The following is a 22,436-nucleotide window of genomic DNA, read 5'->3' on the forward strand; positions in this document are numbered from 1 at the left end:
TCCTGGGCAACAAAGTGAGACTCTGTCCCAAAAAAATAAAAATGTAATTAAATAAAAAGAAAAGCGAACACAACAATAACAACTTTAAAAGTAGGGGAAAGCTTACGGAATAAATAAGGACACAAAGAAAGGAAATATCTGTGTATAGTCTTTGCAGTGTGTTTGTGTTTTAAGTGGTGGTGTTACAAAGGAGTGCAAAAGTTAAAAACTATGGATAGTTGCCCAAGCGTGGTAGGGCAGGCTTGGCGGGATGGCTGACCCCCGGTGGCATCATCAGGGTTAAGGTTATGTTTAGGGTTAGATGTTTAGGCTTTTAGGGTTAGGGTTAGATGTTTAGGGTTAGTGTTAGGCTTAGGGTTAGGGTTAGATGTTTAAGGTTACGGTTAGGTTTAGGGTCAGGGTTAGATGTTTAGGGTAAGGGTTAGGTTTAGGGTTAGATGTTTAGGGTTAGGGTTAGGTTTAGGGTTAGGATTAGATGTTTAGGATTAGGTTTAGGGTTGGGGTTTGGGTTAGGGTTTGATGTTTAGGGTTAGGTTTAGGGTTAGGGTTAGATGTTTAGGTTTACGGTTAGGGTTAGGTTTAAGCTTGGGGTTTGGGTTAGGGTTAGATGTTTAAAGTTAGGGTTAGGTTTAGGGTTAGGGTTAGATGTTTAGGGTAAGGGTTAGGTTTAGGGTTAGATGTTTAGCGTTAGGGTTAGATGTTTAGGGGTAGGGTTAGGTTTAGGGGTAGGGTTAGGGTTAGATGTTTAGGATTAGGTTTATGGTTGGGGTTTTGGTTAGGGTTTGATGTTTAGGGTTATGTTTAGGGTTAGGTTTAGGCTTAGGGTTAGGGTTAGGGTCAAGCGCAGACTTGGAAAAGTCCGCCGTGCCTAGAGAAAGGCAAACCGACACCTTTGGTGCATAGAGAGACCTCCTTCGGTGTTTTTATGGAGCCAGGCTGACGCCACAGCACTCTAGGCCGGGTAACACAGTGACACTCCATCTCTCAAGAAAAGACAGCAAAAAAGAAAGGAAGAAAGAGAGATAGAGAGAGATAGGGGAAAGCGGCACGGCTCTCTCCTCCCATTCCATGCCCACTCTAGCCTGGGCTCCAAAACTGAGACTCTGTTTAAAAAAAAAATAAATAAAAAAATTAAGAAAAAGGGACTTGCCAGAAAAAGCAGGGAGGGAGAGATAAAAATTTCTCTCACTCACTCTCTGTCTTTCTCTCTCTCTCTCTCTCCATATATATATATATATATATAAATCTGCTCTCTGTGTCTCTCTCTCTCTATATATATATATATGTGTGTATATATATATCTGCTATTGACAGAATACAAGAGATAAGCAGTGTGGGAGACATAAAAATTTCTCTCAGGCCCAGCACACCTATAATCCTAGCTCTCTGGGAGGCCAAGGGGGGAGGATTGCTCGAGGTCAGGGATATTTACGGGCCAAGTAATATATATAGAAAGAAAAATTAGCCGTGCATGGCGGCACATGACTGTAGTCCCGACTGCTCTGGGGGCTGAGACAGAAAGATCGCTTGAGCCCCGGAGTTTGAGGTTGCAGTGAGCTAAGCTGATGACATAGGACTCTAGTCAGGGCCCCAAAAGTGAGACTCTGTCTAAAAAAAATAAAAAAAAAAATTAAGAAAAAGGGACTTACCAGAAAAAGCAGGGAGGGTGAGCTAAAAATTTCTCTCTTGGCCGGGCGTGGTGGCTCACGCCTGTAATCCTAGCACTATGGGAGGCCGAGGGGGGTGGATTGCTCAAGGTCAGGAGTTCGAACCCAGCCTGAGCAAGAGCAAGACCATCTCTACTATAAACAGAAAGAAATTAATTGGCCAACTACACACACACACACACATAATCCGGGCAAGGTGGTGCATGTCTGTAGTCCCAGCTACTCTGGAGGCTGAGACAGAAGGATCACTTTAGCCCTGGAGTTTTAGGTTGCTGTGAGCTTAGCGGATGCTATAGCACTCTAGTCGGGGCACCAAAAGTGTGACTCTGTCTCAAAAAAAAAAAAATAAATAAATAAATAAATAAATAAATAAATAAATAAATTAAGAAAAAGGGACTTGCCAGAAAAAGCCAGGAGGGAGAGATAAAAATTTCTCTCTCACTCTCTCTCTCTCTCTCTGTCTCTGTCTCTCTCTCTCTCTCTCTCTATGTGTGTATATATATATATATATATATATATATATATATATCTGCTATTGACAAAATAAAAGAGATAAGCAGGGAAGGAGAGATAAAAATTTCTATGAGGCCGAACACACCTGTAACCCTAGCTATCTGGGAGGCCGAGGCCGGAGAATTGCTGGAGGTTAGGAGTTCAAACCAGCCCGAGGAAGAGCAAGACCCCATCTCTACTATAAATAGAAAGAAATTAATTGGCCAAGTAAAATATATAGAAAGAAAAATTAGCCTGGCATGGTGGTGCATGCCTCTAGTCCCAGCTACTCGGGAGGCTGAGAATGAAGGATCACTTGAGCCCAGGAGTTTGAGGTTGTTGTGAGCTAAGCTGACACCATAGCACTCTAGCCCGACTCCAAAAGTGAGAAGGTGGCCGGGCGTGGTGGCTCACGCCTGTATTAGTAGCTCTTTGGGAGGCCGAGGCATTGCTCAAGGTCAGGAGTTCGAAACCAGCCTGAGCGAGACCCCGTCTCTACCAAAAATAGAAAGAAATTAATTGACCAACTAAAATATATATATACAAAAAATTACCCGGGCATGGTGGCGCATGTCTGTATTCCCAGCTACTCGGGAGGCTGAGGCTGTAGGATCGCTCAGCCCCGGAGATTGAGGTTGCTGTGAGCCAGCCTGACGCCACGGCACTCACTCTAGCCTGGGCAACAAAGTGAGACTCTGTCTCAAAAAAAAAAAAAAAAAAAAACAACAATATTAAGAAAAAGGTAGCTACCAGAAAACACAGGGAGGAAAAGATAAAAATTTCTCTCTCTCTGTCTCTCTCTCTCTCTTTCTCTCTCTCTCTCTCTGTCTCTCTCTTTCTATATATATATAAGCAGGGTTGAAGAGATTAAAATTTCTGTCAGGCCCAGCACACCTGTAATCCTAGCTCTCTGGGAGGAGGGGCAGGAGGATTGCTCGAGGTCAGGAGTTCAAACCTGCCCGAGCAAGAGCAAGACCCCATCTCTACTATAAATAGAAAGAAATTTACTGGCCAAGTAATATATATACAAAGAAAAATTAGCCGGGCATGGTGGCACATGCCTGAAGTCCCAGTTACTCTGGAGGCTGAGACAGAAGGATCACTTGAGCCCAGGAGTTTGAGGTTGCTGTGAGCTAAGCTTACGACATAGCACTCTAGCCTGGGCACTAAAAGTTAGACTCTGTGTCAAAAAAATAAAAATTTAGAAAAAGGTACTTGCCAGAAAAAGCAGGGGGGAGGGATAAAAATTTCTCTCTCTCTCTCTCTCTCTCTCTCTCTCTATATATATATATATATATATATATATACACACACACACACACACACACACATCTGCTATAGACAGAATAAAAGAGATAAGCAGAGAAGAGAGATAAAAATTTCTCTCAGGCCCAGCACACCTGTAATCCTAGCTCTCTGTGAGGCCAAGACAGGACAATTGCTGGAGGTCAAGAGTTCAAACGAGCTCGAGCAAGAGCAAGACCTTATCTCTACTATAAATAGAAAGAAATTGATTGGCCAAGTAATATATATAGAAAGAAAAATTAGCCAGGCATGGTTGCACATGCCTGTAGTCCCAGCTACTCGGGAGGCTGAGAAGGAAGGATCATTTGAGCCCAGGAGTTTGAGGTTGAAGTGAGCTAAGCTGACGTCATAGACTCTAGCCAGGGCACCAAAACTGAGACTCTGTCTCAAAAAAAAAAAAAATAAAATTAAGAATAAAGGACTTGCTAGAAAAAGCTGGGAGGGAGAGATAAAAATTTCTCTTACTCTCTCTCTCTCTCTCTCTCTTTCGCTCTCTCTCTCTCTCTCTCTCTCTCTATATATATATATATATATATATATATATATAAATCTGCTCTCTGTCTCTCTCTCTCTCTGTCTCTCTCTCTCTCTCTCTCTCTCTCTCTCTCTCTCTCTCTCTCTATATATATATATATATATATATATATATATATATATATATGCTATAGACAGAATAAAAGAGATAAGCAGGGAGGGAGAGATAAAAATGGGTCTCAGGCCCAGCACACCTGTAATCCTAGCTCTCTGTGAGGCCGAGGCGGGAGGATTGCTCGAGGTCAGGAGTTCAAACCAGCCGGAACAGGACCCAATCTCTACTATAAATAGAAAGAAATGAATTGGCCAAGTAATATATAGAGAAAGAAAAATTAGCCGGGCATGGTGGCACATGCCTGTAGTCCCAGCTACTTTGGAGGCTGAGGCAGGAGGATTGCTTGAGTCCAGGAGGTTGAGGTTGTTGTGAGCTACGCTTATGCCAGGGCACTCACTCTATCCTGGGCAACAAAGTGAGACTCTGTCCCCAAAAAATAAAAATGTAATTAAATAAAAAGAAAAGCGAACACAACAATAACAACTTTAAAAGTAGGGGAAAGCTTACGGAATAAATAAGGACACAAAGAAAGGAAATATCTGTGTATAGTCTTTGCAGTGTGTTTGTGTTTTAAGTGGTGGTGTTACAAAGGAGTGCAAAAGTTAAAAACTATGGATAGTTGCCCAAGCGTGGTAGGGCAGGCTTGGCGGGATGGCTGAGCCCCGGTGGCATCATCAGGGTTAGGGTTATGTTTAGGGTTAGGGTTAGATGTTTAGGCTTTTATGGTTAGGGTTAGATGTTTAGGGTTAGGGTTAGATGTTTAAGGTTAGGGTTAGGTTTCGGAACAGGGTTATATGTTTAGGGTAAGGGTTAGGTTTAGGGTTAGATGTTTAGGGTTAGGGGTAGATGTTTAGGGTTAGGTTTAGGGTCAGGGTTAGATGTTTAGGATTAGGTTTAGGGTTGGGGTTTGGGTTTGGGTTAGGGTTTGATGTTTAGGGTTAGGTTTAGGGTTAGGGTTAGATGTTTAGGTTTACGGTTAGGGTTAGGTTTAAGGTTGGGGTTTGGGTTAGGGTTTGATGTTTAGGGTTATGGTTAGGTTTAGGGTTAGGGTTAGGGTTAGATGTTTAGGATTATGTTTAGGGTTAGGTTTAGGGTTTGGTTTAGGGTTAGGGTTAGATGTTTAGGCTTTTAGGGTTAGGGTTAGATGTTTAGGGTTAGGCTTAGGGTTAGGGTTAGATGTTTAAGGTTAGGGTTAGGTTTAGGGTTAGGGTTGGATGTTTAGGGTAAGGGTTAGGTTTAGGGTTAGATGTTTAGGGTTAGGGTTAGGTTTAGGGGTAGGGTTAGGGTTAGATGTTTAGGATTAGGTTTCGGGTTGGGGTTTGGGTTAGGGTTTGATGTTTAGGGTTAGGTTTAGGGTTAGGGTCAGATGTTTAGGTTTATGGTTAGGGTTAGGTTTAAGCTTGGGGTTTGGGTTAGGGTTTGATGTTTAGGGTTAGGGTTAGGGTTAGATGTTTAGGTTTATGTTTAAGGTTAGGTTTAGGCTTAGGGTTAGGGTTAGGGTCAAGCGCAGACTTGGAAAAGTCCCCCCTGTCTAGAGAAAGGCAAACCGACACCTTTGGTGCATAGAGAGACCTCCTTCGGTGTTTTTATGGAGCCAGGCTGACGCCACAGCACTCTAGGCCGGGTAACACAGTGACACTCCATCTCTCAAGAAAAGACAGCAAAAAAGAAAGGAAGAAAGAGAGATAGAGAGAGATAGGGGAAAGCGGCAGGGCTCTCTCCTCCCATTCCATACCCACTCTGGCCTGGGCTCCAATACTGAGACTCTGTTTAAAAAAAAAATAAATAAAAATATTAAGAAAAAGGGACTTGCCAGAAAAAGCAGGGAGGGAGAGATAAAAATTTCCATCAGGCCGAACACACCTGTAATCCTAGCTATCTGGGAGGCCGAGGCTGCAGAATTGCTGGAGGTTAGGAGTTCAAACCAGCCCGAGGAAGAGCAAGACCCCATCTCTACTATAAATAGAAAGAAATTAATTGGCCAAGTAAAATATATAGAAAGAAAAATTAGCCTGGCATGGTGGTGCATGCCTCTAGTCCCTGCTACTCGGCAGGCTGAGAAGGAAGGATCACTTGAGCCCAGGAGTTTGAGGTTGTTGTGATCTAAGCTGACACCATAGCACTCTAGCCCGACTCCAAAAGTGAGAAGGTGGCCGGGCGTGGTGGCTCACGCCTGTATTAGTAGCTCTTTGGGAGGCTGAGGCAGGCGGATTGCTCAAGGTCAGGAGTTCGAAACCAGCCTGAGCGAGACCCCGTGTCTACCAAAAATAGAAATAAATTAATTGACCAACTAAAAATATATATACAAAAAATTAGCCGGGCATGGTGGCGCATGTCTGTAGTCCCAGCTACTCGGGAGGCTGAGGCTGTAGGATCGCTGAGCCCCGGAGATTGAGGTTGCTGTGAGCCAGCCTGATGCCACGGTACTCACTCTAGCCTGGGCAACAAAGTGAGACTCTGTCTCAAAAAAAAAAAAAAAAAACAAACAAAAATATTAAGAAAAAGGGAGCTACCAGAAAACGCAGGGAGGAAAAGATAAAAATTTCTCTCTCTCTGTCTCTCTCTCTCTTTATATATAAGCAGGGTTGAAGAGATTAAAATTTGTCTCAGGCCCAGCACACCTGTAATCCTAGCTCTCTGGGAGGCGGGGCAGGAGGATTGCTCGAGGTCAGGAGTTCAAACCAGCCCGAGCAAGAGCAAGACCTCATCTCTACTATAAATAGAAAGAAATTTACTGGGCAAGTAATATATATCCAAAGAAAAATTAGCCGGGCATGGTGGCACATGCCTGAAGTCCCAGTTACTCTGGAGGCTGAGACAGAAGGATCACTTGAGCCCAGGAGTTTGAGGTTGCTGTGAGCTAAGCTGACGCCATGGCACTCTAGCCTGGGCACTAAAAGTTAGACTCTGTGTCAAAAAAATAAAAATTTAGAAAAAGGTACTTGCCAGAAAAAGCAGGGGGGGAGGGATAAAAATTTCTCTCACTCTCTCTCTCTCTCTCTCTCTCTCTCTATATATATATATATATATATATATATATATATACACACACATATATCTGCTATAGACAGAATAAAAGAGATAAGCAGGGAAGAGAGATAAAAATTTCTCTCAGGCCCAGCACACCTGTAATCCTAGCTCTCTGGGAGGCCGAGACAGGACGATTGCTGGAGGTCAAGAGTTCAAACGAGCTCGAGCAAGAGCAAGACCCCATCTCTACTATAAATAGAAAGAAATTGATTGGCCAAGTAATATATATAGAAAGAAAAATTAGCCAGGCATGGTTGCACATGACTGTAGTCCCAGCTACTCAGGAGGCAGAGACAGAAGGATCACATGACCCCAGGAGTTTGGTGTTGCTGTGCGCTAAGCTGACGCCAGAGGACTCTAGTCTGGGCACCAAAAGTTGGATTGTCCCAATAAAAAAAATTATGGAAAAGGGACTTACCAAAAGGAGCAGGAAGGTAGAGATAAAAATTTCTCTCTCTCTCTCTCTCTGTCTCCCTATATATATATATATATATATATATATATATATATATATATATATATACTAAAGACAGAATAAAAGAGATAAGCAGGGAGAAAGAGATAAAAAATTATCTCAGGCCCAGCAACCTCTAATCTTAGGTATCTGTGAGGCCGAGGTGGGAGGATTGTTTGAGGTCAGGAGTTCAAACCAGCCCGAGCAAGAGCAAGACCCCATCTCTACTCTAAAAGCAAAGAAATTTATTGGCCAAGTAATATATATATAAAGAAAAAGTAGCCGGTCATGGTGGCGCATGCCTATAGTCCCAGCTACTCGGGAGGCTGAGAAGGAAGGATCATTTGAGCCCAGGAGTTTGAGGTTGAAGTGAGCTAAGCTGACATCATAGACTCTAGCCGGGGCACCAAAAGTGAGACTTTGTCTCAAAAAAAAATTAAGAAAAAGGTACTTACCAGAAAAAGCAGGAAGGGAGAGATAAAAATTTCTCTCTCTCTCTCACTCTCTCTCTCTCTCTCTCTCTCTCTCTATATATATATATATATATATATATATATATATATATATATATATGCTATAGACAGAATAAAAGGGATAAGCAGGGAGGGAGAGATAAAAATGTGTCTCAGGCCCAGCACACCTGTAATCCTAGCTCTCTGTGAGGCCGAGGCGGGAGGATTGCTCGAGGTCAGGAGTTCAAACCAGCCCGAACAGGACCCAATCTCTACTATAAATAGAAAGAAATTAATTGGCCAAGTAATATATAGAGAAAGAAAAATTAGCCGGACATGGTGGCACATGCCTGTAGTCCCAGCTACTTTGGAGGCTGAGGCAGGAGGATTGCTTGAGTCCAGGAGGTTGAGGTTGTTGTGAGCTAGGCTTATGCCAGGGTACTCACTCTATCCTGGGCAACAAAGTGAGACTCTGTCCCCAAAAAATAAAAATGTAATTAAATAAAAAGAAAAGCGAACACAACAATAAAAACTTTAAAAGTAGGGGAAAGCTTACGGAATAAATAAGGACACAAAGAAAGGAAACATCTGTGTATAGTCGTTGCAGTGTGTTTGTGTTTTAAGTGGTGGTGTTACAAAGGAGTGCAAAAGTTAAAAACTATGGATAGTTGCCCAAGCGTGGTAGGGCAGGCTTGGCGGGATGGCTGACCCCGGGTGGCATCATCAGGGTTAGGGTTATGTTTAGGGTTATGTTTAGGGTTAGGGTTAGATGTTTAGGCTTTTAGGGTTAGGGTTAGATGTTTGGGGTTAGGGTTAGGCTTAGGGTTAGGGTTAGATGTTTAAGGTTACAGTTAGGTTTAGGGTCAGGGTTAGGTTTAGGGTTAGATGTTTAGGGTTAGGGTTAGGTTTAGCGTTAGGGTTAGGGTTAGATGTTTAGGATTAGGTTTAGGGTTGGGGTTTGGCTTAGGGTTTGATGTTTAGGGTTAGGTTTAGGGTTAGGGTTAGATGTTTACGTTTACGGTGAGGGTTAGGTTTAAGCTTGGGGTTTGGGTTAGGGTTTGATGTTTAGGGTTACTGTTAGGTTTAGGGTTAGGTTTAGGGTTAGTGTTAGGGTTAGATGTTTAGGGTTAGGTTTAGGGTTGCGGTTTGAGTTTGGGTTAGGGTTTGATGTTTAGGGTTAGGTTTAGTGTTAGGGTTAGGGTTAGATGTTTAGGGTTAGGGTTAGATGTTTAGGGTTATGTTTAGGGTTAGGTTTAGGCTTAGGGTTAGGGTTAGGGTCAAGCGCAGACTTGGACAAGTCCGCCCTGCCTAGAGAAAGGCAAGCCGACACCTTTGGTGCATAGAGAGACCTCCTTCGGTGTTTTTATGGAGCCAGGCTGACGCCACAGCACTCTAGGCCGGGTAACACAGTGACACTCCATCTCTCAAGGAAAGACAGCAAAAAAGAAAGGAAGAAAGAGAGATAGAGAGAGATAGGGGAAAGCGGCAGGGCTCTCTCCTCCCATTCCATGCCCACTCTAGCCTGGGCTCCAAAACTGAGACTCTGTTTAAAAAATAAATAAATAAAAAAATTAAGAAAAAGGGACTTGCCAGAAAAAGCAGGGAGGGAGAGATAAAAATTTCTCTTACTCTCTCTCTCTCTTTCGCTCTCTCTCTCTCTATATATATATAAATCTGTTCTCTGTCTCTCTGTCTCTCTCTCTCTCTATATATATATATCTGCTATTGACAAAGTAAAAGAGATTAGCAGGGTAGGAGACATAAAAATTTCTCTCAGTCCGAACACACCTGTTATCCTAGCTCTCTAGGAGGCCGAGGCAGGAGGATTGCTCGCGGTCAGGAGAAATTTATGGCCCAAGTAATATATGCCTGTGTCACAAAGCATCACGTGTACCCTATAAAGATTATGAGGGTTATCCTGGAACACTATGAGGCCGGGTGTGGGGCTTCACTCCTGTAGTCCTAGCGGGTTGGGAGACTGATGCACAGGCATCACCCAAGCTCAGGAGCTGGAGAAGATCCAGAGAGAGAGAGAGAGAAAGAAAGTAAGTAGGAAAGAGTGCTCATTGATCATAACCAGTTACAGATCCCTTTGTTCCTTCTCCACTCCCACTGCTCCACTTGACCATGCTAAAATAAAATCAAACATAATAAATTAATTAGAGAGAGAGAAATGGAAGGAGGGAGGGAGGGAAGAAGCAGCATCAGTCAAGTATGGTGGCACATGACTGTAGTCCCAGCGACTCGTGAGGTTGAGGCAGGAGGATCGATGGAGCCCAGGTGTTTGAGGTAGCAGTGACCAAGGATGCAGTGTAACCTGTTCGATAGAGGGAGACAGACCCTGTCGCTCACCTGAAATCTGTACAAATATTAGGTACCCTAATAATTAAAAACTAAGGAAAACGAGTTTGGCGTGGTGGCCCATGCTTATAATCCTAGCACTCTTGGAGGCCCAGGCAGGTGGATTGCTCAAGGTCAGGAGTTTAAAACCAGCCTGAGTAAGAGGAAGACCCTCTCTACTATAAATAGAAACAAATTAATTGGCCAACTAAACATACAAACACACACACACACACACACACACGCACACACACATAATAAGCCGGGCATGGTGGTGCATGTCAGTACTCTGACCTACTCGGGAGGCTGAGGCAGGAGGATTGCCTGAGTCAAGGAGGTTGAGGTTGCCGTGAGCTAGGCTTATGCCAGGGCACTCACTGTATCCTGGGCAACAAAGTGAGACTCTGTCTCAAAAAAATAAAAATGTAATTAAATAAAAAGAAAAGCGAACACAACAATAAAAACTTTAAAAGTAGGGGAAAGCTTACGGAATAAATAAGGACACAAAGAAAGGAAATATCTGTGTATAGTCGTTGCAGTGTGTTTGTGTTTTAAGTGGTGGTGTTACAAAGGAGTCCAAAAGTTAAAAACTATGGATAGTTGCCCAAGCGTGGTAGGGCAGGCTTGGCGGGATGGCTGACCCCCGGTGGCATCATCAGGGTTAGGGTTATGTTTAGGGTTAGGGTTAGATGTTTAGGCTTTTAGGGTTAGGGTTAGATGTTTCGGGTTAGGGTTAGGCTTAGGGTTAGGGTTAGATGTTTAAGGCTAGGGTTAGGTTTAGATGATTAGGGTAAGGGTTAGGTTTAGGGTTAGATGTTTAAGGTTAGGGTTAGGTTTAGGGGTAGGGTTAGATGTTTAGGATTAGGTTTAGGGTTGGGGTTTGGGTTAGGGTTTGATGTTTAGGGTTAGGTTTAGGGTTAGGGTTAGGGTTAGATGTTTAGGTTTACGGTTAGGGTTAGGTTTAAGGTTGGGGTTTGGGTTAGGGTTTGATGTTTAGGGTTAGGGTTAGATGTTTAGGTTTACGGTTAGGGTTAGGTTTAAGGTTGGGGTTTGATGTTTAGGGTTAGGTTTCGGGTTAGGGTTAGGGTTAGATGTTTAGGTTTACGGTTAGGGTTAGGTTTAAGGTTGGGGTTTGGGTTAGGGTTTGATGTTTAGGGTTAGGGTTTGATGTTTAGGTTTAGGGTTAGGTTTAGGGTTAGGGTCAAGCGCAGACTTGGAAAAGTCCGCCCTGCATAGAGAAAGGCAAACCGACACGTTTGGTGCATAGAGAGACCTCCTTCGGTGTTTTTATGGAGCCCGGCTGACGCCACAGCAATCTAGGCCGGGTAACACAGTGACACTCCATCTCTAAAGAAAAGACAGCAAAAAAGAAAGGAAGAAAGAGAGATAGAGAGAGATAGGGGAAAGCGGCAGGGCTCTCTCCTCCCATTCCATGCCCACTCTAGCCTGGGCTCCAAAACTGAGACTCTGTTTAAAAAAAAAAAAAATAAAAAAATTAAGAAAAAGGGAGTTGCCAGAAAAAGCAGGGAGGGAGAGATAAAAATTTCTCTTACTCTCTCTCTCTCATTCGCTCTCTGTCTCTCTCTATATATATAAATCTGTTCTCTGTCTCTCTGTCTCTGTCTCTCTCTCTCTCTCTCTCTCTCTCTCTCTCTATATATATATATATATATATATATATATATATATATATATCTGCTATTGACAAAATAAAAGAGATAAGCAGGGTAGGAGACAGAAAAATTTCTCTCAGTCCGAACACACCTGTAATCCTAGCTCTCTAGGAGGCCGAGGCAGGAGGATTGCTCGCGGTCAGGAGAAATTTATGGCCCAAGTAATATATGCCTGTGTCACAAAGCATCACGTGTACCCTATAAAGATTATGAGGGTTATCCTGGAACACTGTGAGGCCGGGTGTGGGGCTTCACTCCTGTAGTCCTAGTGGGTTGGGAGACTTATGCACAGGGATCACCCAAGTTAAGGAGCTGGAGAAGATCCAGAGAGAGAGAGAGAGAGAAAGTAAGTAAGAAAGATTGCTCATTGATCGTAACCAGTTACAAATCCCTTTGTTCCTTCTCCACTCCCACTGCTCCACTTGACCAGGCTAAACTAAAAACAAATAAAATAAATTAATGAGAGAGAGAGAAAGGGAGGGAGGGATGAACGGAGGGAGGAAGCAGCATCAAGCAAGTATGGTGGCAGCGCCTGTAGTCCCAGCGACTCGTGAGGATGAGGGAGGAGGATCGATGGAGTCAGGTGTTTGAGGTTGCAGTGATCAAAGATACAATATACTGTGTTCGATAGAGGGAGACATACCCTGTCACTCACCTAAAAACTATACACATATTAGGTACCCTAATAATTAAAAATTAAGCCAAAGGGGTTGGGTGTGGTGGCCTATGCCTATAATCCTAGCATTCTGGGAGGCGGAGGCGGGCGGATTGCTCAAGGTCAGGAGTTCAAAACCAGCATGAGTAAGAGCAAGACCATGTCTACTATAAATAGGAAGAAATTAATTGACCAACTAAACACACACACACACACACACACACACACACACAGAAAAACATAATCAGCCGGGCATGGTGGTGCATGTCTGTAGTCCCAGCTACTCAGGAGGCTGAGACAGAAGGATAACTTGAGCCAGGAGTTTGAGGTTGCTATGCGCTAAGCTGACGCCAGAGGACTCTAGTCCGGGCACCAAAAGTGACGATTGTCCCAGTAAAAAAATTACGGAAAAGGGACTTACCAGAAGGAGCAGGGAGGGAGAGATAAATATTTCTCTCTGTCTCTCTCTCTCTCTCTCTGTCTCTCTCTCTCTCTCTCTATATATATATATATATATATGTATGTATATGTAATCTGCTATAGACAGAATAAAAGAGATAAGCAGGGAAAGAGAGATAAAAATTTCTCTCAGGACCAGCACACCTGTAATCCTAGCTCTCTTGGAGGCCGAGGTTGGAGGATTGCCCCAGGTCAGGAGTTCAAACCAGCCCGAGTAAGAGCAAGATGCCATCTCTAATATAAATAGAATGAAATTTACTGGCCAGGTAGTATATATAAAAAGAAAAATTAGCCGGACATGGTGTCACATGCCTGTAGTCTCCGAGGTCACTTGAGCCCTGGAGTTTGAGGTGGCTGTGAGCTAAGCTGACGCCATGCTACTCTAGCCTGGGCACCAAAACTGAGACTCTGTCTCAAAAAAAAAAAAATAAAAAAATTAAGAAAAAGGGACTTGCCAGAGAAAGCAGGCAGGGAGAGATAAAAATTTCTCTCTCTCTCTCTCTCTCTCTCTATATATATATATATATATATATATATATATTATATATATCTGCTATTGAGAAAAGAGATAAGCAGGGAAGGAGAGATTAAAATTTCTATCAGGACGAACACACCTGTAATCCTAGCTATCTGGGAGGCCGAGGCCGGAGAATTGCTGGAGGTCAGGAGTTCAAACCAGCCCGAGGAAGAGCAAGACCCCATCTCTACTAGAAATAGAAAGAAATGAATTGGCCAAGTAAAATATATAGAAAGAAAAATTAGCCTGGCATGGTGGCGCATGCCTCTAGTCCCTGCTACTCGGGAGGCTGAGACAGAAGGATCACTTGAGCCCAGGAGTTTGAGGTTGTTGTGAGCTAAGCTGACACCATAGCACTCTAGCCCGACTCCAAAAGTGAGAAGGTGGCCGGGCGAGGTGGCTCACGCCTGTATTAGTAGCTCTTTGGGAGGCTGAGGCAGGCGGATTGCTCAAGGTCAGGAGTTCGAAACCAGCCTGAGCGAGACCCCGTGTCTACCAAAAATAGAAATAAATTAATTGACCAACTAAAAATATATATACAAAAAATTAGCCGGGCATGGTGGCGCATGTCTGTAGTCCCAGCTACTCGGGAGGCTGAGGCTGTAGGATCGCTGAGCCCCGGAGATTGAGGTTGCTGTGAGCCAGCCTGATGCCACGGTACTCACTCTAGCCTGGGCAACAAAGTGAGACTCTGTCTCAAAAAAAAAAAAAAAAAATATTAAGAAAAAGGGAGCTACCAGAAAACGCAGGGAGGAAAAGATAAAAATTTCTCTCTCTCTTTCTCTCTCTCTCTCGCTCTCTCTGTCTCTCTCTCTCTTTCTATATATATATAAGCAGGGTTGAAGAGATTAAAATTTCTCTCATGCCCAGCACACCTGTAACCGTAGCTCTCTTGGAGGCGGGGCAGGAGGATTGCTCGAGGTCAGGAGTTCAAACCAGCCCGAGCAAGAGCAAGACCTCATCTCTACTATAAATAGAAAGAAATTTACTGGCCAAGTAATATATATACAAAGAAAAATTAGCCGGGCATGTTGGCGCATGCCTGAAATCCCAGTTACTCTGGAGGCTGAGACAGAAGGATCACTTGAGCCCAGGAGTTTGAGGTTGCTGTGAGCTAAGCTTACGACATAGCACTCTAGCCTGGGCACTAAAAGTTAGACTCTGTGTCAAAAAAAAAAAAAAATTTAGAAAAAGGTACTTGCCAGAAAAAGCAGGGGGGGAGGGATAAAAATTTCTCTCTCTCTCTCTTTCTCTTCCTATATATATATATATACACACACACACACATACATCTGCTATAGACAGAATAAAAGAGATAAGCAGGGAAGAGAGATAAAAATTTCTCTCAGGCCCAGCACACCTGTAATCCTAGCTCTCTGAGAGGACAAGACAGGACGATTGCTGGAGGTCAAGAGTTCAAATGAGCTCGAGCAAGAGCAAGACCATATCTCTACTATAAATAGAAAGAAATTGATTGGCCAAGTAATATATATAGAAAGAAAAATTAGCCGGGCATGGTTGCACATGCCTGTAGTCCCAGCTACTCAGGAGGCTGAGAAGGAAGGATCATTTGAGCCCAGGAGTTTGAGGTTGAAGTGAGCTAAGCTGACGTCATAGACTCTAGCCAGGGCACCAAAAGTGAGACTTTGTCTCAATAAAAATTAAGAAAAAGGTACTTACCAGAAAAAGCAGGAAGGGAGAGATAAAAATTTCTCTCTCTCTCTCTCTCTCTCTCTCTCTCTCTCTATATATATATATATATATATATATATATGCTATTGACAGAATAAAAGAGATAAGCAGGGTAGGAGACATAAAAATTTCTCTCAGGCCGAACACACCTGTAATCCTAGCTCTCTGCGAGGCCGAGGCGGGAGGATTGCTCGAGGTCAGGAGTTCAAACCAGCCCGAACAGGACCCAATCTCTACTATAAATAGAAAGAAATGAATTGGCCCAGTAATATATAGAGAAAGAAAAATTAGCCGGACATGGTGGCACATGCCTGTAGTCCCAGCTACTTTGGAGGCTGAGGCAGGAGGATTGCTTGAGTCCAGGAGGTTGAGGTTGTTGTGAGCTAGGCTTATGCCAGGGTACTCACTCTATCCTGGGCAACAAAGTGAGACTCTGTCCCAAAAAAATAAAAATGTAATTAAATAAAAAGAAAAGCGAACACAACAATACAAACTTTAAAAGTAGGGGAAAGCTTTCGGAATAAATAAGGACACAAAGAAAGGAAATATCTGTGTATAGTCTTTGCAGTGTGTTTGTGTTTTAAGTGGTGGTGTTACAAAGGAGTCCAAAAGTTAAAAACTATGGATAGTTGCCCAAGCGTGGTAGGGCAGGCTTGGTGGGATGGCTGACCCCCGGTGGCATCATCAGGGTTAGGGGTTATGTTTAGGGTTAGGTTTAGGGTTAGGGTTAGGGTTAGATGTTTAGGCTTTTAGGGTTAGGGTTAAATGTTTAGGGTTTGGGTTAGGCTTAGGGTTAGGGTTAGATGTTTAAGGTTAGGCTTAGGTTTAGGGTTAGGGTTAGATGTTTAGGGTAAGGGTTAGGTTTAGGGTTATATGTTTAGGGTTAGGGTTAGAGGTTTAGGGTTAGGGTTAGGTTTAGGGTTAGGGTTAGGGTTATATGTTTAGGATTAGGTTTAGGATTGGGGTTTGGGTTAGGGTTTGATGTTTAGGGTTAGGTTTAGGGTTAGGGTTTGATGTTTAGGTTTACGGTTAGGGTTAGGAGTAAGCTTGGGGTTTGGGTTAGGGTTTGATGTTTAGGGTTAGGGTTAGTCTTAGGGTTAGGGTTAGATGTTTAGGGTTATGTTTAGGGTTAGGTTTAGGGTTAGGGTTAGGGTCAAGCGCAGACTTGGAAAAGTCCGCCCTGCCTAGAGAAAGGCAAACTGACACCTTTGGTGCATAGAGAGACCTCCTTCTGTGTGTTTATGGAGCCAGGCTGATGCCACAGCACTCTAGGCCAGGTAACACAGTGACACTCCATCTCTCAAGAAAAGACAGCAAAAAAGAAAGGAAGAAAGAGAGATAGAGAGAGATAGGGGAAAGCGGCAGTGCTCTCTCCTCCCATTCCATACCCACTCTAGCCTGGGCTCCGAAACTGAGACTCTGTTTAAAAAAAAAAAAAAATTAAGAAAAAGGGACTTGCCAGAAAAAGCAGGGAGGGAGAGATAAAAATTTCTCTTACTCTGTCTCTCTCTCTCTCTTTCGCTCTTTCTCTCTCTCTCTCTCTCTCTCTATATATATATCTTCTGTCTGTCTCGGTGTGGGGCTTCACTCCTGTAGTCCTAGCGGGTTGGGAGACTGATGCACAGGGATCACCCAAGTTCAGGAGCTGGAGAAGATCCAGAGAGAGAGAGAGAGAGAGAGAGAGAAAGAAAGTAGGAAAGAGTGCTCATTGATCAGAACCAGTTACAGATCCCTTTGTTCCTTCTCCACTCCCACTGCTCCACTTGACCATGCTAAAATAAAATCAAACATAATAAAGTAATTTGAGAGGGAGAAAGGGAAGGAGGGAGGGAGGGAAGAAGCAGCATCAGTCAAGTATGGTGGCACATGACTGTAGTCCCAGCGACTCGTGAGGTTGAGGCAGGAGGATCGATGGAGCCCAGGTGTTTGAGGTTGCAGTGACCAAGGATGCAGTGTAACCTTTTCGATAGAGGGAGACAGACCCTGTCACTCACCTGAAATCTGTACGAATATTAGGTACCCTAATAATAAAAAATTAAGGAAAACGAGTTGGGCGTGGTGGCCCATGCTTATAATCCTAGCACTCTGGGAGGCCCAGGCAGGTGGATTGCTCAAGGTCAGGAGTTCAAAACCAGCCTGCGTAAGAGGAAGACCCTCTCTACTATAAATAGAAAGAAATTAATTGGCCAACTAAACATACAAACACACACAACACACACACACGCACACACACATAATAAGCCGTGCATGGTGGTGCATGTCAGTACTCTGACCTACTCGGGAGGCTGAGGCAGGAGGATTGCCTGAGTCAAGGAGGTTGAGGTTGCCGTGAGCTAGGCTTATGCCAGGGCACTCACTGTATCCTGGGCAACAAAGTGAGACTCTGTTTTAAAAAAATAAAAATGTAATTAAATAAAAAGAAAAGCGAACACAACAATAAAAACTTTAAAAGTAGGGGAAAGCTTACGGAATAAATAAGGACACAAAGAAAGGAAATATCTGTGTATAGTCGTTGCAGTGTGTTTGTGTTTTAAGTCGTGGTGTTACAAAGGAGTTCAAAAGTTGAAAACTATGGAAAACTCTAGGAAGTGACAACACTGACAGTAAGCTAAGATTCAGGTATTATTGGAGAAAGACATTTCTGAAGATAAATTGACGGTGGCCTAGGTGTCTAGGCTTATGAAACCTACGGTAGTGGACGGTCACGTGCCAGGCCTCCACAGTCACTGACCCCTGACTACTGACTCACAGACTCACCCGGGGCCACCTCCCACCCTGCGAGCTCCATTCACGGTAAGTGCCCTCGACCGGCGTCCCACCACACAGACACCTATTACACCGCATTTCTTCAATTATTATCAGTAGCTGCACATTTCTTTGGACCGTAGGTGTACAATACACCCCCAGGCATAGTTAGTGGTTGGGAGAGGAGGGAAGCGGCCAATCTTCATTTATTAGTGGGTCACATGGAGGCAGGGGAGGCAGTTTTCTCCCCGTCCTCCTCCTCCTTTTTCCCCCTCTCCCTTGTTTTGCTTCTTCCTTCCTTTTCCTATATTCCTCTCTCAGTTCCCCCCTTCCATTTTCTTGATAGATTTGGATCAGATGTCGACATTTTCTAGGTCGGGTTTTCATCAGTCTGTGGGAGTAGATAAAAACTAAGCTGGCCACCATGACCCAAGGGAATGGAAGTCTGTCTGCCATTTAGCGCTGTGCCTTTCTGATGTTTAGTGTTTTCAGGAAATTCTGTCTGTCTGCTATTCCACTAGAATATATCCCCTCGATCACTTGTGCTTGCCCATATCCCAGCTCTTTTGTGAGCCGTCCTCCATGATGGTGAGGATGCTGTGTGGGGACTCCCTCTGTTTGGTGCCTGACACTCGCTCATTTTGGGTTTTCATATCAGGATAGCAAGCAGCTCGCCTTTAAATAATCGGGCTGGGCCTGTGATTCAAGCGACATGGGAGGCAGAGATGGGAGCATGGCTTGAGCCCAGGAGTTGGAGGTTAGCCTGGGTAACACCGTTAGACCCCATCTGTGACAAAAATAAAAAAAAAAAAAAAAAGGAAAAAGGAAAAAATAATGACTCGGGGTGTGGTAGCATTTGCCTACAGTCCGAGCTACTCAACTTGTTATGAACTCCGTTATTTCTTTCCTGTGGAAACACCATTTTTGGAGTCTACGAACTCAAATAAAATAGTAAGCCACTGCCCGGCCCCCACCCCTTCATTGGCACAGGGAACCCAGGAAAACCTTTCAACCTGAGCTGTTGGCTTCAAGGACAGGGGAAGTCAGAAGGCCCTTGTAGATGGAGTCAGGTTTCATAACAATGAGATAGCAAATGTCTGAGGGGCCAGACAAGACAAAGCTTAACCATTTTCTTCACTACAGAGCACTGGAGTTTTGTGTCAATGTCCGGTAGCTGGCCGGGAATTAGCAAAATCCTTAACTGAAAACATTCCAAGCCTTTAGGCAGAAGTTCCTTTCTTCCATCCATTGCAAATCAAAGAATCTTTCAACTCAGCTGTAAACCTGTCCACCGGGCAGGGCACCCTGGCCTCCCCCTTCCCCCACTTCCAGCTGTCCTGCCTTTTCAGGTCACACTAATAGGTCCCTTCCACATATCCATCTGTGATTTCACATGTCATTCCCGTCTCCCTAAAATGTATGAAGCTAAACTGGAACCCGCGCCACCACCATGGGACCACTTGCGCAGGGCTTCTTGGGTGCAGCTCTCTGGACCGTGGTCTCTGATATTTTTCTCAGAAGAAAACTCTTCAAATTATATTGCAGTGTTTTAGGGTTCTCACGTTCTTGTATCTGTGGGAGGTTTCTCTTTTCTATGACATCTGATCCAGATCGCTAGCTAGGTGTTCTTATTTTTGGACGGCGGTGGTGCTCGAGCTTATCTCTGTCCATCCCACATCGGTGTAAGCCACAGTGAATATGGTGTACACCTTCCGAGGGCTAGCGCTTATTGCCATATCCTAACCGGGGCTCCTGGCAATTATTATTATTTTTTGAGCTGCTTGCAATTTCCACCTAGGTGTACGAGTACGCCCTTTAAATGAATGCTTGTATTGAGGACCCACGAAGTGGGTTTCTTTGTCATTCATCTGGTCCTCAATCCTCATTATTTATCATCTCCCCCCCCCCACACACACACACACAGACAGGTAGGTTCATCTCTGCAGAGAAGCTGCTAGAGATTGTTTATCCACCGAATGCTTTCTGTTGACAGTATCTAAAACAAGGAGTGCCACGCATTCTGTCTAAGATTAAAATTGAATCTATCAGGATGGTCAACAAAGTGAGACTCTGTCTAAAAAAAATTTCTCTCTCTCTCTCTATATATATTCATATATTCTGAGGATGTGAGTGTGATTCTGAGGACTTTATTTACTTTGTAGGCTACTGGATTCTGTGAAGATCAGTGAAGAAAGATCGCCCAAATGAAAACAAGCGGTATCTATGGTGAGCTTGCTTGCCGTGCGTGTGCACCTGTGTGTAAATAAATAGCTAGACATTCATCTCTTGTCAAGAGTGTCAGTGTCACCCCTGCCTCCGCCATCACCACCGACGGCGCTTAACGGTTCCTGGCCGGATAGTTGCCCAAGCGTGGTAGGGCAGGCTTGGCGGGATGGTTGACCCCCGGTGGCAACATCAGGGTTAGGGTTACGTTTAGGGTTAGATGTTTAAGGTTAGGGTTAGGTTTAGGGTTAGGGTTAGATGTTTAGGGTTAGGGTTAGGGTTAGATGTTTAGGGTTAGCGTTAGATGTTTAAGGTTAGGGTTAGGTTTAGGGTTAGGGTTAAGGTTAGGGTTAGAGGTTTAGGATTGGGGTTTCGGTTAGGGTTTGATGTTTAGGGTTAGATGTTTAGGTTTAGGGTCAGGGTTAGATGTTTAGAATTAGGTTTAGGGTTGGGGTTTGGGTTAGGGTTTGATGTTTAGGGTTAGGGTTAGATGTTTAGGGTTAGGGTTAGGTTTAGATGTTTAGGGTTACGGTTAGGGTTAGGTTTAGGCTTGGGCTTTTGGTTAGGGTTAGGGTAAGGGTTAGATGTTTAGGGTTCGGGTTAGGGTTAGGGTTAGATGTTTAGGGTTAGGGTTTGGTTTAGGCTTAGGGTCAAGCGCAGACTTGGAAAACTCCGCCCGGCCTAGAGAAAGGCCAACGGACACCTTTGGTGGATAGAGAGACATCTCTCAAGGAAAAGATAGCAGAAAAGAAAGGAAGAGAGAGAGGAAAGCGGCAGGGCCCTCTCCTCCCATTCCATTCACATTGAGAAAAGTGTGTGTGAGGGGTTTGGGGGAAACAATAAAAAATAAAAATAAAAGTTTAAAAAAAAAATGAATGCATGCATGTACTTTATGCCAGGCAGCAGAGGTGGGTGCTCCCTAGGGTCAACAAAACCGCAGGCGGGGCCCAAATCCATCTCCACACAGACCAAGTGGCACCGGACATCTGGTCGACCCACGGAGAGGAAAAAAAATAAAAATGAAATAAAAAAATTTTTAAAAAGTGGAAGAATACATACGTACACACACACCCAAAAAATATAAAAATAAAAAATAAGTACATACATGTAAGGTAAGTGAATTTTTAAAACTATCAAAATACGTACACACATAAATAAATAAATAAATAAATAAATAAAATAATAAAAAAAAGGCACCCCCCCAACAAGCCAGAGGAGGAGGGCGCCCCCTAGGGACAAGGAAATCACCAAATCCTATCTTTTCTTCTCTTCATATACTAAGTGTCAACTTGGCTTCTGGTCGACCCAGAGAGGGACCAGAGCCTTTGTCCGCATATACTAAGTGTCGTTCGTCATCTGGTCGACCCGGAGAGGGACCAGAGCCTTTGTCCGCATATACTAAGTGTCAGCTGTCATCTGGTCGACCCGGAGAGGGACCAGAGCCTTTGTCCGCATATACTAAGTGTCAGCTGTCATCTGGTCGACCCGGAGAGGGACCAGAGCCTTTGTCCGCATATACTAAGTGTCAGCTGTCATCTGGTCGACCCGGAGAGGGACCAGAGCCTTTGTCTCCATATACTAAGTGTCGTTCGTCATCTGGTCGACCCGGAGAGGGAACCGATGCTTTGTCTGCATAGACTAAGTGGCAGCTGTCGACCCGGCGGGACAGCGGGAAACCGTGGGACACAGACATCTGGTCCACCACGCGGACCGGGATCTCGGGCACGAGAGCGACACACACTCTATCCTCACGGGGGCCGGGGGACCCGCGCCCGCCCGGTCGACCTGGAACCCCGAGAGGAGAAGGGAACCAGCGGAGGCAGGGGACACTCCCTCGCCTGTCGGGAGCTGTCCCGAACACGGGAGAGTTAAGGTGCGGTGGCTGCTCGGAACACTGGGGTCCTCGAGACACAGCACCTGGTGCCTTAACTCACAGCTCTGACATTCTTGGCCTTTCTTCTAGCACACACAGAGGGTGCTGGAGATAACAGCAGCAGTTACAGAAGGACACTGAAGTCATCCTGTGCACACAGCCCTCGTCGCTTACAGCCCCCCCTAGGCCCTGCACACTCCTTTCTCGGAATTGTTAATTACGCTTGGGTGCTGCTCTTTTCCTTCAACTGTCTGAGTTGAGTATTTGTAG

At 44.3% G+C, this 22,436-nt stretch overlaps 1 long non-coding RNA gene across 1 annotated transcript in view; it reads left to right on the plus strand.

The window, feature by feature from the left end:
* Positions 1 to 22,436, plus strand: part of LOC142865714 (uncharacterized) — a 59,214-nt gene that overhangs the window by 36,242 nt on the left and 536 nt on the right. The window contains exon 4 of the long non-coding RNA XR_012915868.1: positions 20,233 to 20,296. This is a non-coding gene — a long non-coding RNA (uncharacterized LOC142865714). The remainder of the gene's footprint in view (positions 1 to 20,232; positions 20,297 to 22,436) is intronic.

Source organism: Microcebus murinus, chromosome 31 (genome assembly GCF_040939455.1).
Source record: "Microcebus murinus isolate Inina chromosome 31, M.murinus_Inina_mat1.0, whole genome shotgun sequence".
In the NCBI taxonomy this organism is placed as follows: domain Eukaryota; kingdom Metazoa; phylum Chordata; class Mammalia; order Primates; family Cheirogaleidae; genus Microcebus; species Microcebus murinus.